The sequence below is a fragment of the Nymphalis io genome, chromosome 21, assembly GCF_905147045.1.
Source record: "Nymphalis io chromosome 21, ilAglIoxx1.1, whole genome shotgun sequence".
In the NCBI taxonomy this organism is placed as follows: Eukaryota; Metazoa; Arthropoda; class Insecta; order Lepidoptera; family Nymphalidae; genus Nymphalis; species Nymphalis io.
The window spans coordinates 2,034,080-2,049,591 of NC_065908.1; the positions used below are offsets into that span (position 1 = coordinate 2,034,080).

Sequence of the window (15,512 nt, forward strand, 5' to 3'; positions counted from 1 at the left end):
TGCATGTGTCTAATTTCATTGAAATTATGCCACATGTGTATTCTACCAACCCGCATTGGAGCAGCGTAATGGAATAAGCTCCAAACCTTCTCCTCGAAAGGAAGAGGAGGCCTTAGCCCAGCATGGGATATTAACAGGCTGTTACTGTTACTGTACTGTTACTATTTTGAGGTTTGTTTACAGAATCACTACAGGTACTATTTTTGTCAATTTCGAAGTCGGTTAAAAATTAGATTGTATTAACAATTGGTGGTTGATTTTCGGCATAATGGACATTCCGTTATAAAGAGTGACATTGCGTTTTATGTAGTAGCCTCCATATTAGGCTCTTACCTAATGTAGGACGTCTGTCGGACAAGCTCGTTAATCTAAACGTCGCCTTATCTAGGGCATATATTTTATCTAGTTTTGTACGTGTAATTATTATTTGCTCGTTTATAAATTATTTATGGGAATGCGATTTTGTAATCGTACTAAATGGTTGCATTTGGCGATTGTTGATGGTCTTATATTTATATGAATAAATAACTAGACAATATTAAATAGGAACGACATCGGTATATTCGTGGCACGTAAGAAGTCATTTAGTTATAAAAAACGAAAAAATATTTAAATATTTTGTTTTATTTTGGTCAAAATTTACTCTATTTCAATAGATTTTTTTACACCTAAAGTATACTGCACTACTAAGCATGCGCTTCTGGATTAATTTATATCAATTGTTTCTCAAAATATTTATATATCAATATATTATTGAGATTAATAGACTTTGTCACGGATTGACTGATTACCATGAAATTTATCACGAAGTATATTTATATACGTTTTTATACTGTTACGCAAAAAATATAGTACAGACAGTTGTAAAAGGAAGGATCGGAACTCCTATATTCAATGTATGCGCAAAAGATATATTTGCATATACCATACACAGTTCTTGATTGATGAATTGTAATGCATAATACGATAATATTATACTAACTACTTCAATTTTACTTCAATGAATCCATAGTGAATATCATATATTATTCAAGATGGCGACCAATATTGCGTCAATTCATTGCCAAAGTTGTAGGGTTGTAAGCTATAATTTGACATTCAAAGTTTCATGAATTAGTTACAAAAGAGACATACGGACAGTAAAGTATATATGCATGTGTGGAATCTACTCAGAACAAAAAGCCTTATCACCATAGAAAAGCTATAATTGTTTTTAAAATACCTGTAAATGTACGCCCAGTAAAAATTCGTGGAAAACTAATTCAAATATGAATAATAAAATTTGGTAAAATTAACGCATTCTTCAGTCTGTATTTTTATTTTTTATCTATGTTCAAATATCTAATGAAATGTACATTCGCGTGTGCACTATCATCGAACGAGCATCTTTAATAGACGTCATGACACATAATTAACTTAATCATTGTTTTAAAAACACTCATTACTTTATAATGTACATGAATCAACTGAGTTTTTTATATCCCTGAGAAATAAAAATGTTTTATTAAACTTTTCTCGCTATTACATTTCGAAATGAAAAATGAATGCGATGGAATGATCACGTGTACTAGATGTGAATGTATTTAATCGTATGTAAAAATCTGAATAAAAATAATTAGCATATTATTTGTATTTAACGCGAAATAATTAATAGGCAAAAATCAGTGCAAAAATATTTAATGTATGTATGTTGAGTACGTTACTTATTTTCAATCAAAATTAATAGACATTTTAATGATTTGAACTAACAAACAAACACAAAACTTGATATATAGAGTCAATAATCTCATTGACTACATACTAACATTATTAATTATATATAAAATCACTTCAAGATCATATTTTCAAAACAATAGCGATCGAGAATAAATATGAAACTCACCACAGAGCAAGTTCAACAAACGTCAGAAGGTGAAGTGCGATATTGACTATAATAACTATAAAATTTAAATGATATACGTATCATAATAGCGTAACACCATAAGTCGGTTTTAACATTTCACGTGTGAGATACAATGGCATGTTGTATATCAAATCCATTAATCGTATAACAAAAACTCTTTTACCATAAATCCGAACACTAAAACGCGGATTGCGTGTTAAAAATCACGAAAAAAGCATAAAAGTGTCCACGGTCTCCCTCAACCCCCTATCAATAGGTTAACACCCCTCCCTGGGTGTGGTATGTGACCCATAAACTGGGTCATACGAACCCTATGCCCCAAGCCCTCTCCTTGGGTCGACCGGATGTTTTTATTTGGGTCAATCTATTTTTACTATGTTTGTATAAGGTAATGGTATTGACTTTATTCTGTATAAAGAAAGAATTAAGGTTCTGAGGTAAATTTAATATTAAACATTAATAATATCGTGTGTTTCTTGGCATATAGTTTGCTTATATATAAAGTTTATCCTAAAAAATCTAAAAAAATTGTCAAGCAATGGTTGAACAGATTGCATTATTTTGTTTACTAGATAGTATTGTCCAAAGCACCGAAAGTTGACGCAACATTTAGGCTTAATCAATCAATGCTTTGATGTGACTGGCTTAAAATTCTGTTGCAAGATTTAACGCACACACACATAATTACCAGTAAAGTTATAAATACACAGAAGTTAGTCGCGAGCGACATTCCAAATACAAATGAGTAACCGGAGTAATTATAAATGTTATATTAGATTTAAAACAATAAAAAGTAAAACTGAGTGTAAACTAAAAAAAACGTATTATTTTTTATTACAATAAATTAAAATGGTACTTATAATTATATTACTTCTAATTGCAGTGAAATTCTCGTGTATTTTAAAACATGTATGTATTTAAAATTTCGTGGAATGTACCGTTTTATTTTCCCAGCTCACGACTAACCCTAGTTTAATTAAATATAATGGTCGACCTTTATCGCCTCCATCAATTGCGTTGTAAAAAAAGCAAATAATTCCGGGAATATGACTAAGTTCTAAGTGTAAATAAATATTGTATTTTATTATTCAGTTCAGTTATATAGTTTATTTTGCAAATGAAGTAAACATATTTTTTATTAAAAATGAATAAAAACATAACTTTACATTGTTATTTTTTTATCTGTGCATATGGTCTTTCTTCTTATAAGAGGAATAAGCTCCAAAACCTTTTTCTCAAAAAAAGGGAGAGGAGGTCTTAGCCCAGCAGTGGGACATTCACAGGCTGTTACTGTTACTTATTAGAGTTTGGTAGTTTGATGTGCCTGCACAATTACCAATCAAAATTTAAATATCAATATTTAATTTGTCTTTTTTTGTGTGTGTCATTTTTAACATTTGAACATAATTAAATAATTGACAAACTGTCAGCTGTCTTTCTTGTCATTTATAACATATGAACATAACAAACAATACTTATTCTGCGGTGAGTTACAAATTACATATTTTAAAACTAGTTTGACGTAATATATTAGGTCCTTACATATGAAATTAATTTTGTCGTACTGACCACTTTGATCTTTTTTTTTTTTTTTATAGAATAGGAAGGTGGACGAGCATATGGGCCACCTGATGGTAAGTGGTCACCAAACGCCCTTAGACATTGGCATTGTAAGAAATGTCAACCATCGCTTATAGCCAATGCGCCACCAACCTTGGGAACTAAGATTTTATGTCCCTTGTGCCTGTAATTACACTGGCTCACTCACCCTTCAAACCGGAACACAAAAATATCAAGTATTGCTGTTTTGTGGTAGAATATCTGATGAGTGGGTAGTACCTACCCAGACGGGCTTGCACAAAACCCTACCACCAGTAAAAACAAATCTGAAATTATTCCTCTCTGGTTAAGAATTCCAAATTCAAATTTATAAATTCATTTAGCTGGTACATTTGAGTTTTGAAAACAGTCATTCATATGTTTTTTCCTCATTATTTTTTTCTTTGGCGTCGCTTATTACCGCACAATGGAAAACATGAAATATCGGTATATTTACGAGTACGAGTTCTACCGTGGCACCAGTGCTGCAGAAACAGCTCGAAGGATTAATGATGTGAACGGCGCTGGTGTCGCAAAAGAAAGCATGGTACGTTTTTGGTTTCCTCCCGTACAAAACGCCATTTTCATATGTAAGGACCTAATATATATTGTCATATTCAAATAAATGTGTGAAAAAATCTTAGTTGGAAAAGCTCATAAAAAATTCGAAACCCATTGGTTGGTATTTTATTTTCATACCGACAATAACGTGATTTTGTAGTTACGTCTTCGATGTTTTCAGCAATGCAGATCGCGTGTGGCTCGTTATTAATTATTTTACTTACCATAATTTATCTACTATTGTATTCAGTAGTAGGTTTTATGGAATAAAAAACCATAATCAACATATTTTTTTATGTAGATTTCCAACGACGATAATGTCATTTGTAATTATTTTATACTAGCTACACGTTCCGGCTTTACACGGGTAGAATAAAGTTCTACGTAAATTTTTTATACCATATTACATATAACTCTATTCGTTTACGCGGCGCACGTAACGCTGTAAAGCTGCCAGTCGGCATATTGTTTTGACATGTTCAGTAATAAGCGTCATAGTCAGTTCAGTCAATTCGCACATAATCTTAATTCTTAATAAAACATGAAGTCGCCATATTGTAAATGGGAAAGTGAGTTTGTTAATTTGTTTATTTATTAAGCTTTCACGTCTTAACCACTCAATTAATCAGCATGACATTTTGTATGCACGTTGTCGGGGATACAGGAAAGAACAAAGAGTACCCACCTGCCCCCCCCCTCCTCATACGTGGTCGGAAACTACTTAATGATATTTAAAAATTCCTTTATTTATTTAGATAATATATCAACGAACAATTAACCTTTGTCATAATTTTTTTCCGCATGTCATTTCATGGATATTTCTTTCTGCATAAGGCTTATTACAAACGAACTACATTTTGTTGATAATAGTAGAATTATCTATTTTAAATTTATATTTCTATACATATAAATCATTTTCGTAGCCTTCTCATGTGGTGTCCTATAAAACGCTTTCCGTAACATCCGACTTCAGCGTAAACTTCCGATTAACGTTTCAACGTCACACAGCGTCAGCGTCAATACATGTCTGTGCAGCGAACGACGTCTAGATCACAATAATAGCCGATAAATTTTGTTTTTTTTTTAATGACAAGACTCAACGCTTGCCTTGCTTTGGTTCAAAATGAAACGACGCAAAGGGTTTGAACTCCGCTAACGATGTCAATTTTCTTTTATAGAATAGGAAGGAGAGTACATGAGCCACCTGATGATAAGTGGTCACTAGCGCCCATAGACATTGGCATTGTAAGAAATGCTTACATCACCAATACGCCACCAACCTTCCGAATTAAGATGTTATGTCCCTTGTGCCTTTAATTTCACCGACTCACTCACCCTTCAAACCGGAACACAACAATACCAAGTACTGCTGTTTTGCGGTAGAATATCTGATGAATGGGTGGTACTTACCCAGACGAGCTTGAAATTTTTAGTTATAAGTGGAAACTTTACTGGTATGTGTGCTAACATTAATATCATAGTTTTATGAATGAATGTACTGTTTGTTTCCCAAATAAATAAATAAAAAAACAAAACTCTAACACCAGTAATATTATTCCGATATTCCGACATCAGCGTAAAATAATGTGCAATATCAGTCCTGTCGTAATCGTGAAGTGACCTTAAAGGACAGGTGCAATATAAAATTATACCGCATACAAACGTGACATACAATTACTACTCGACAAAGATACCTAGAAATTGTCCTTACGTCTCGTCAATTGTGTTATAGTTTTTGTAATTGTTTTTATTTCAATTATAATACTTATTGACATATATTATATATATAATATATATTTAAATATTTGATTTAGTCTAATTTAATATGATTAGTGTAAATTTGAATTGATTTGATTTAATTCGAATTAATTTAATCCAATTTATAATATGTAAAATCTGTAAAATATTATTATTGTAATTTTTGTCTTTTTACTATTTATTTGTATTTATGATCCCTGTTTGGTCGAAATAAATGATTTTGTTATTATTATTATTCACTTAGTGGTAGAACATTGTGCAACCCCGTCTGGGTAGTTACCATCCACTCATCACTTATACCGCTAGCAATAATTAGTATTATTCTGTTCCGGTTTAAAGAGTAAATGAGCCAGTGAAATAACAGGCACGAGGGACATAACATCTTAGTAGAGATTAGATCTTGGGAAGGTTGGTGGCGCATTGGCAATTTAAAGATGAGTTTCTTGATGAGTCTATAGGCGGTGGAGACTACTAACCATCCAGTGGCCGATTTGCCAGACAACTTACCTATTTTATACAAAAAGAATTATACCTTAATAGTAAGCAACATGACTCACTGCTAAAAAGCCAATCCTATCCTCATAGGATTCGTAGCTTGTTCAAACGTGCTATTCGTTTCTATTTATGTACAAATATCATAGTTTCTTTCGAAACAGACAGTTTTCTCGAGATGTTTTCCTTCATCATGACAGCCTAAAGACGTCGACTGCTGGACAATGGCCTCTCCCAAGGACTTAAATGTTGGCCGGTCGCATGCAACGCAATTTTATGTTTTCCTTCACCGAGATCGATATGTATTCTGTACACATATAGCAATAATACGGCGAATTTGCTTAAAATCTACGTTTATTACGGGCCTTTCCCACCCACTCCTCGAGAGGTAGCAGTTAGGCAACAGATAATTAATAAGAACATTAGATTATTAGTGGCTGTAAATGATTAATTGGCGATTCGCAAACACAGCGAACACAATAGTAATTGTAAAACATTTCAAGTAATTGTCAGCTTGAAAGTGAAACAAGATATGGGAATACATTTTTTTTAAATATTCTAGCAATCTGATGGCTTTTAATTAAAGCCATTGTGATAGCAAATGATTTGTTTTCGATTTTCATAGATCTAAAACAGTAAAATTCTTAATATCAAATCTTAAATCGTACTATTTAAAACTATTAATTATTGAATATAATAATATATTTTTGATCTAAAAATAAATGATTAAAATAAATAAACAAAACATGATTGAGAAAAAGATTTATGTGTGTCTCAATAATTAATTCACGTTAGTGATTAAAATAAACTCAATCCTATCGGACAATGTACCGAAATTATTTTTTTTATTATTTACTTACAAATTTACGAGCCAATAAAACGATTTATGATTGACAATTTAAAGTGCACACTTAACATCGTTAAAATCGCTCGTCCGTCCATATATTAACTTTAGTACACTTATATATAAACTGCCTGTAAATGTTGAACGATACATCACCACTGGCTATGAGATATTTTTTAACCAAAACTAATTTGAAAAGCTTTCGGTGTTTGTCCGTAATTGAACCAGCGGTCTTCTGCTCGGATTCAGGTGTTCTCTTCTCATCCCGGCTAGATTTCGATGGGTGATGTGGTCATTTTTTTTTCCGCTGGAAAAACCACATTTACGCGTTTCCCCCACATGAAGTGGGGGGGAATGTGGGGCTCATCGACTAACTAAAAAACCACTAATCACTAAAAAACCAGCGGTACCTACACCGTCTTTTCAGGGGACGCAACGGGATCGCTTGCGCATACTACCGTGACGTCCCGACGTTAGGCCCGCCTCAGGCCTCCAAATTCGGGTAATGTGGTCCTAGTTATTACCAAATTTTATATTTATGACGCAAATACGTCGTATATTATGTTTTTAGCTTAACCACAAACATCCAATAACTGGCGCTGTACCACGGCTTAGTGACGTGTAATCACTTCTAGTAATATTGACACGAAATGTCACTAAAACATGTAGTATTATGTGTATAACGAACTATTTATACAAGGAATTACTACACTGCAGCCATCAATGTCTTATCAACATGGCATAATATTCTATCATGATAAAATAAAACCAGATGTTTTCTATAAATACATTCGCAGGAGCCTAATCAACATTTCATTTATGGTAATTTATTATTTATTCCTATATTAATAAGGGCGTTATTTGCAAGATGAATTATTTTTATTCAATTATTAGAAATGTACTTTGACGAGTTGTCACACCTGCTAAAAGCAATGTTTATTTATAATCTGTCAAGTGATTACTTTCAAGGTTTGCACTGTTTCGGATAAATCGTACACAATTTAGTTCGATCCAAAGATAATCTAAATTAGGAATCGATTTTGTGGAATATTACTGTAACTTTTCATCGAGTTATTTCTTATGTTATTATGTGGTAATGGAAAGTATTGTCAACGGTTTATAAAAATGAAGAACAAAATGACATAAATAAGATGATTGTTAGGACTTTTGCGGAAAATCAGGTAAATATGAAAGAGTAGGAATGTAAATGTGAAAAGGCTTTAAAATTTTGTCTAGTTAATAAAAAAGCCACCTATAGTAAATATTTTATACATGCATAATAACAACACTGGCTGTGTCGAAGTCGAAATGTCAAAATACTAAACTTCTTTAAAAATTATATATCTACTTAAATAATATGTCCATAAGAAATATTTTAAACAAGAAAGAAGAGATTTTTTTTCAAAGAAAACGAATGATGTACCGCTTCGTAATTTGTTGGATACCAGCACAATGACGTAATTAATGGTAAATTGTACGATTATTTACTTAATTGCATTCTTTATTCATCCGTTCACCATTCATTTCATTCCTTACTTGCGTGTTTTGATAATGAATGCATGTTTGAAGATTTATTCTAATATAATACCTCCCAAGCGGTACTATCGTTTGGTAGACATGTCATTTGACAAGACATGACGCGCAATTTGAAACGACGCGACGGAATAATATAAGGAGTTTGGAAAATTTGTAAGACGATAATTTATATAAGAAAGAAGAAGATGACAGTATTTTGGATTGTTTATTTTTCAAAAAAGGATATCGTTACGCTGACTGTATACCGTTGAGCTTTTGTAAATACATAAATACTTCTTTTTCATAGTTGATGTCCTAAAGTGAGTTTTCAATCGATCGACATAGAATTTTACATACACATTGAAAGGAACAGAAAAGTATATTACCTAACCTACCCGCCATCACACGCGCGCGAAGACGCAGACGGTGATTAGTACAATATATACATATATTCAAAAGATTTTATGAAATAAGGGAATAATTTTAACAAAAACAGAGACGTTTGACATTAACATTTAAAAATAATAACTCTCATGTATTTATGTGTGTCTCAAAAATTAATTCAATAAGAGTTTTTATTGACAATATAGCAATACGCTATAATTTGACAGACCGCAGGTGACAAGTTCTTGTATTAACGTACCATCGTCCATTCAATACGGCAAAGCGAAACTGGTATTTTGTTAAAGGCTTAATGAGCAATGTAGTGAACTCAATGCTATAATGTTATATCATGTTAGTTTAATTGATGAAAAAAAATATTATGTAAAATATTGATGTATTTTTCTCAGCTAAACTTAATCTCTTTTTATGGCTATCCATCGTGTTAGAATAAACGCAAAAATACTCTTAGTATGCAATATGTTTGTGAAGTTAATTTTAAGAAAAACCCGGTGATTTAAACGAAAAATAATGTCACTGAAATTTTATATAAAAAAAATTTCATTAAGTCATGTTACACTTTACAATGGAACTCTGTAAGCGGCTCGCGAAACGTAACAACCACTCAATCAATGTCACAAGTACAGGATGTTTCGAAAACAACACATTACAGAACAAATAGTGAAATTATTCATTCAATTTTATTATTGCATCGTAATTATTGCGTGTACACTAACAATCGGTGGAGTTATCTCTTAGTATTTGTCACGGTTTGTTAATAGTAGAACGAACTCATTTGCTATTGCCACTCTCCGAGCTAATACTGAATAGGGCGGTTATACTTAAAGCATTCGACAATTGTCGCAGCGATTGTCAAACTTTACTCTTACCCTAATTAATTGCCTGTCAATAGGTCGAAAGAAGATGTTTTTTTTTATAGAATAGGAAGGCAGACGAGCATATGGGCCACCTCATGGTAAATGGTCACCAACGCCCATAGACATTGACATAGTAAGAAATGTTAACCATCGCTTACATCACCAATGCGCCACCAACCTTGGGAACTAAGATGTTATGTCCCTTGTGCCTGTAATTACACTGGCTCGCTCACCATTCAAACCGGAACACAACAATATCAAGTACTGCTGTTTTGCGGTAGAATATCTGATGTGTGGGTGGTACCTATTCAGACGAGCTTGCACAAAGCTCTACCACCAGTAACGAGTAAAAGTATTGTCGAAGTCATTCTTCAATCGTTGTTGGTCAAGTGATAAATTACGAGATATAATATGTTATTTTTAGCAATAAATGAAATCTTCAAATGCTATATATTCAAGATTTTGTCTAGGCTAACTTAGATGTACTTCAAATGACAAAGAAAATACGTTCTATTTATAAGACATTACTAACAATACTTTTTAATGTAAGCACAGGTACGTACGTAATAGTCTAAGTGCTAAGGAACCCTAAATCTGATTAACCTGGTACTCTAATAGCGGTCGCATATTTTTATTTAGTAGGCTTTTGAGGCTGAATTCTTCAACTAATTTCAGACATTTTGTAGATAAATTAACTACAAAAATAAAAATAATTCATTAAACTCGTTACGAATGACGTGTCGTTTAATTTCAAACTTCATATAATTTAAATTATAATTATATCTTGTGCAGATATAAACAGCCTGTATAAAGATTGTGACGTAGAGAAACAAGTTTTTATTTTGCCCACCCTGCCTTAACTTCGTATACGTTGACTTGACCACGGGCAATATTGAACAAAAAATTAATCATTTTCATTTTGCCTCTGTTTATTATTACACACACTTTTTTATTACGCGCCACACGCCTTAATAAGGCCACTATAGATGCTAGCTAAGTTGTTCAGAACTTGATAGGTGGCGCTGTTGTAAAATAATTAAATATTTTTATTATACTTATATTTTCTTTCACAAAACGATGTGTTTTGGAATACTATAAATACTGTCACGTCTTAACTACTGAACTGATCATCATGAAGTTCTGGATACACATCATTCAACTTCTATTCTACGGGGTACTACTAAGAATTTTCGAGAGAAAAATCCAATAACTTTTTATCGACCCAACTAGGTCTGCGGCCTAGCCACTAACGAAGCAGTCATTGTTGTTCTTCAAAAGCATTATTTACAAATAATCTGACAAGACCCAGTAGATAGAACAAGTGGATCTTAGTCGAAGATTGCGGGTACCACCGGGTACCACTGACTTACAATTCAGTCAGGAAGAAATTGTTATCAAAATCATATTTTGAGAAATTATCTTGATACGAAAACCTTTTGCACCAAAATATATAGTTATGAGACTTACCTCGTTACGCCGCTCAGGCGCAGTTATGGGTTCATTTCTAATTGTTCATCCGGGAGTGATCTGTAAACAAAAAGAAAAACTTTTAAGTTACATACTCATTTAAGTTTTAATATCAAAATTATATGATCCGATACTAGCGATTTATACGTTTTTAATATTATTAATAGCCAGTGATTAATGTGCGACTTGCATTTAAATGAGTCTTTAGATTTTTTAAATATTATTATCAAGTTTTACGTATTACTCGCTTGCTAGTTTCTACCTTTACGTTGATAATACAATTCCAGAAATATTCACGAATTTTATATTACAATATATATATATAGATAATTAAACATATATATATATTTCAATATATAACTTTATTAATAATTATGCATTGCGTTAAAATTGAATGTATTTTAGCGTTAGCATAGTAATTATGCAGTGGGAAGTGTTATGCATAAGGTAGTAAAAATTCTAAATTACCGTAATATATTTTATGAAATGTGGAAACCGAAATCGTAAAATATTATACGTGTATTAATTAATATTAAATGGCGTCCAGTTAGAAGGTGGATAATAAATTTGAATGGATGTTATCCGTTAAGGTATCGTCAGTTAACGTGCTCAGTTAGGACATAACCTAGATTCTAGATCGAGACGTACTGTACTGTTGCCAAAAATATAATAGATATATTTATTCAATTCAATGTTTATTCTTTTAAATAAATGTGTATTTCTTTTTTTTATTTAACCTAAATTTGATCTTAACCATCCAATTTAGAAGATGTTTATTATAAACAACACATATATATAATGTTAATGAGTTTGTATGTCGATTTGGTATTATTATTTACTTCGTTTTTTCCAACTCATCATATATTGTACATCGAGGACAAATAAATATTCACGGGCTACATATTAAATTTCCCAAGCTGCATCGCTTAAGAAAATTAATATGTAGCTAAAGACTTTTACAATACCAATATCGATTATATAACCGATATTATAAAAACAGAATTACAATAGAAGTTTTAAAAGCGAATTATAAAAAAATATATACATTATTTTGTCTACTGTCCGTACCACAAACGTTACCTCCAGCACTTTACTAGAAATGCCAGCACTATTCGCAGGCTATTTTTTATCGTATTTAAGCTAATTAAAGTCGATTACGAAAGCTAAATCGGCCTGAATCGATGCTGGCACGCGAGCATTGCTATTTTATAATATACTTGTATCGATTTAACATCGATTGCGTAAAGAGATAGACCAGAGGACGTCCGTTAATTTTTTTTATAATCGAAAGAAGTGTTGTGTGACTTGAAGTGACATATTTACGTCTCATTAGTAAGATCGTCATGTAAATGTGTTTACGTTTCCCTTAATTACGATGTTACTATAACCAATTATACTTGATCTGCGTAAAGTAACTGTTGGACTACATGTGGCTTATTTCTGGTTAGAAATTATCTAGTTGCTTTGATGTACCGTTGACATGAGATTTAGTTGCGGCTATTGCTTAAATTCGTTGAAATATATTAATATGAATATAACAATTAAAATATATTATTATAATTATTAAGAAATTTTATAAAAAAGTGATCAAATATTATTCTTATATACGTATACGATATTCATTTTTAATATTACAATAGAAGATATTTTGCCTCGTACAAATCATTTAATATTGTAATGTCCTATTTAATATAATATCTATGATAAACGATTTTTAAGACGGCATTAGTTACAGATAGACTCGTTGATGTCTTTTGTACGTAATATGCAAATTGAAAGCTCTCTTAAATTAAAAATTCGCCTAATTGTTAAAATAATTGTAATTGACTTAAATTAAAATTACACACACATAAAATAATTTAAGTATTTTAAATATCACGCAAAATAATAGCCTTAATCCAATATCGAAATAATTAATTACGGACCCAAACTACGTATAACATTTTATTTTGTGTCACGGACACCGATCATTACTAGTGATGGATTCAATTTGTTTATCGCTGTCCGTATAATCAAACTTGTCGTTAATTATAACATGATTTTTTAACGTTGGGTATCGAATGTTTAAATAGTCGGTACGTAATTAAACTGTCGATATTGCTGGTGTATTATATAAAAAAATGTCTATGATATAATATGTAACAATATCAAAAACTACAGGTCATGAGCCGTGATGGCTCAGTGGTTAGAACAGCTGAACCTTATATTACAAATTGGTATTACATTGCAGATCATAGAAGTGAAAAATCTTTAAAATTAAACCTATACATATACGTTTGTAAATATTTAAATAAGAATATTTTTATTCACATGTAAAAGGCTGCTTAGAATGATTCCAGTAAGTAATACTTTAAAAATTCCCATAGGTGTTTAAACAACAGTTTTAATGGCGAGAAGTCTTAAATAGGTTTCTATGTGATCTCTGTAACTTATACGTAGATAAGAAGTACAATTCCCGTAACAGCCTGTGAATGTCCCACTGCTGGGCTAAAGGCCTCCTCTCCTCTTTTTGAGGAGAAGGTTTGGAGCTTTTTCCACCACGCTGCTCCAATGCGGGTTGGTGGAATACACATGTGGCAGAATTTCAGTGAAATTAGACACATGCAGGTTTCCTCACGATGTTTTCCTTCACCGTAAAGCACGAGATGAATTATAATCACAAATTAAGCACATGAAAATTCAGTGGTGCTTGCCCGGGTTTGAACCCACGATCATCGGTTAAGATTCACGCGTTCTTACCACTGGGCCATCTCGGCTCAAGAAGAAGTTGTAATTGTAAGAAGTACAATTAACGCATACTATTACGCTTTCGTGATAGTAAGTGGAACCGATGATCCAGGAATCGATAAACATTTAAAGATACGATCTTTGCGCTGGAATACAACTTGTCATAATGAGATGCAAGTATTTCAAATACCACAATGTTAATAATACGATAGAAAAACTATTGCATTTCTCAATACTAAAATGTTATAATAAATTAACAGGCGTTAACAGATCGATAAATAATATGATATATAAATATATACGTATAAAAAGTATCCCAAAAATAATGAGAGAAGTCGTTAAAACACTGCATCTACACATTTGTAAAGATTTAATTATTTAATTCATTTGCGACTAAATTCAATAATAAATATAATAATTCGTTTGGACTCTACTACCACTTACCATCAGATGGAGTAGAGACATTTGCCCTCCCGGAGCGTATAAAAAAAAATAACTACAACTACCTGTGTACGATGACAAATGTATATGAAATGAGATATTAAGATTTCGATAACTTAATATGGCGCAATATACGATCTAAGATAAGATAACTAGAACGTAATTGGAACAATGTAATGCATTCGACAAATAAAGCTGACTTTGACATATTGAAAATTGGACGTGTAACATAAATAATCGTTCTGTAACTATAATAAAACCATTAACTTACACAGATAAGAATTTTTAGACATTGTTAATTACTGTTCAGTTATATGTTATGCAAACGATTGTCATACGGTCTTGTATTGTAAAAGGCTTATGTGGAAAAAAGCCGAGATGGCTCTGTGGTAAGAAGGCGTGAATCTTAACCGATGATCGTGGGTTCAAACCCGGGCAAGCACCACTGAATTTTCATGTGCTTAATTTGTGATTATAATTCATCTCGTGCTTTACGGTGAAGGAAAACATCGTGAGGAAACCTACATGTGTCTAATTTCACTGAAATTCTGCCACATGTGAATTCTACCAACCCGCATTGGAGTAGCGTGGTGGAATAAGCTCCAAAACTTCTCCTCAAAAAGAGGAGAGGAGGCCTTTAGCCCAGCAGTGGGACATTCACAGGCTGTTACGGTACGGTACGGTATGTGGAAGGGGCTGCCTTAACGAAAGTCGCATATCCAATACTTCTAAGGCTATTATAGTAGCGAGATATATATATTATAGTAGCGTTTAGCACGAGAGAAATTTTATATATTACAAAAAACGTGTTCCGTTTAATATATACAATTATTTTTGTATTTTTTTAACTTCAATGCGTGTTTTAAATAAGTTCTACACGCACGATTAAAGTAAAGTTTAACACACGTTTCTGTTGAAGCTCATAGTACAAACTAGTAGGTTTTTA

General features: G+C 32.2%; 1 protein-coding gene across 3 annotated transcripts in view; it reads right to left on the bottom strand.

Moving 5' to 3' along the window:
• The window catches only part of LOC126776836 (ras association domain-containing protein 10), a 133,838-nt gene that overhangs the window by 19,537 nt on the left and 98,789 nt on the right, over positions 1 to 15,512 (bottom strand). For all 3 annotated transcript variants that reach the window (XM_050499673.1, XM_050499674.1, XM_050499675.1), the window contains one exon: positions 11,399 to 11,458. The gene's annotated coding sequence lies outside the window, so the exon portion shown is untranslated. The remainder of the gene's footprint in view (positions 1 to 11,398; positions 11,459 to 15,512) is intronic.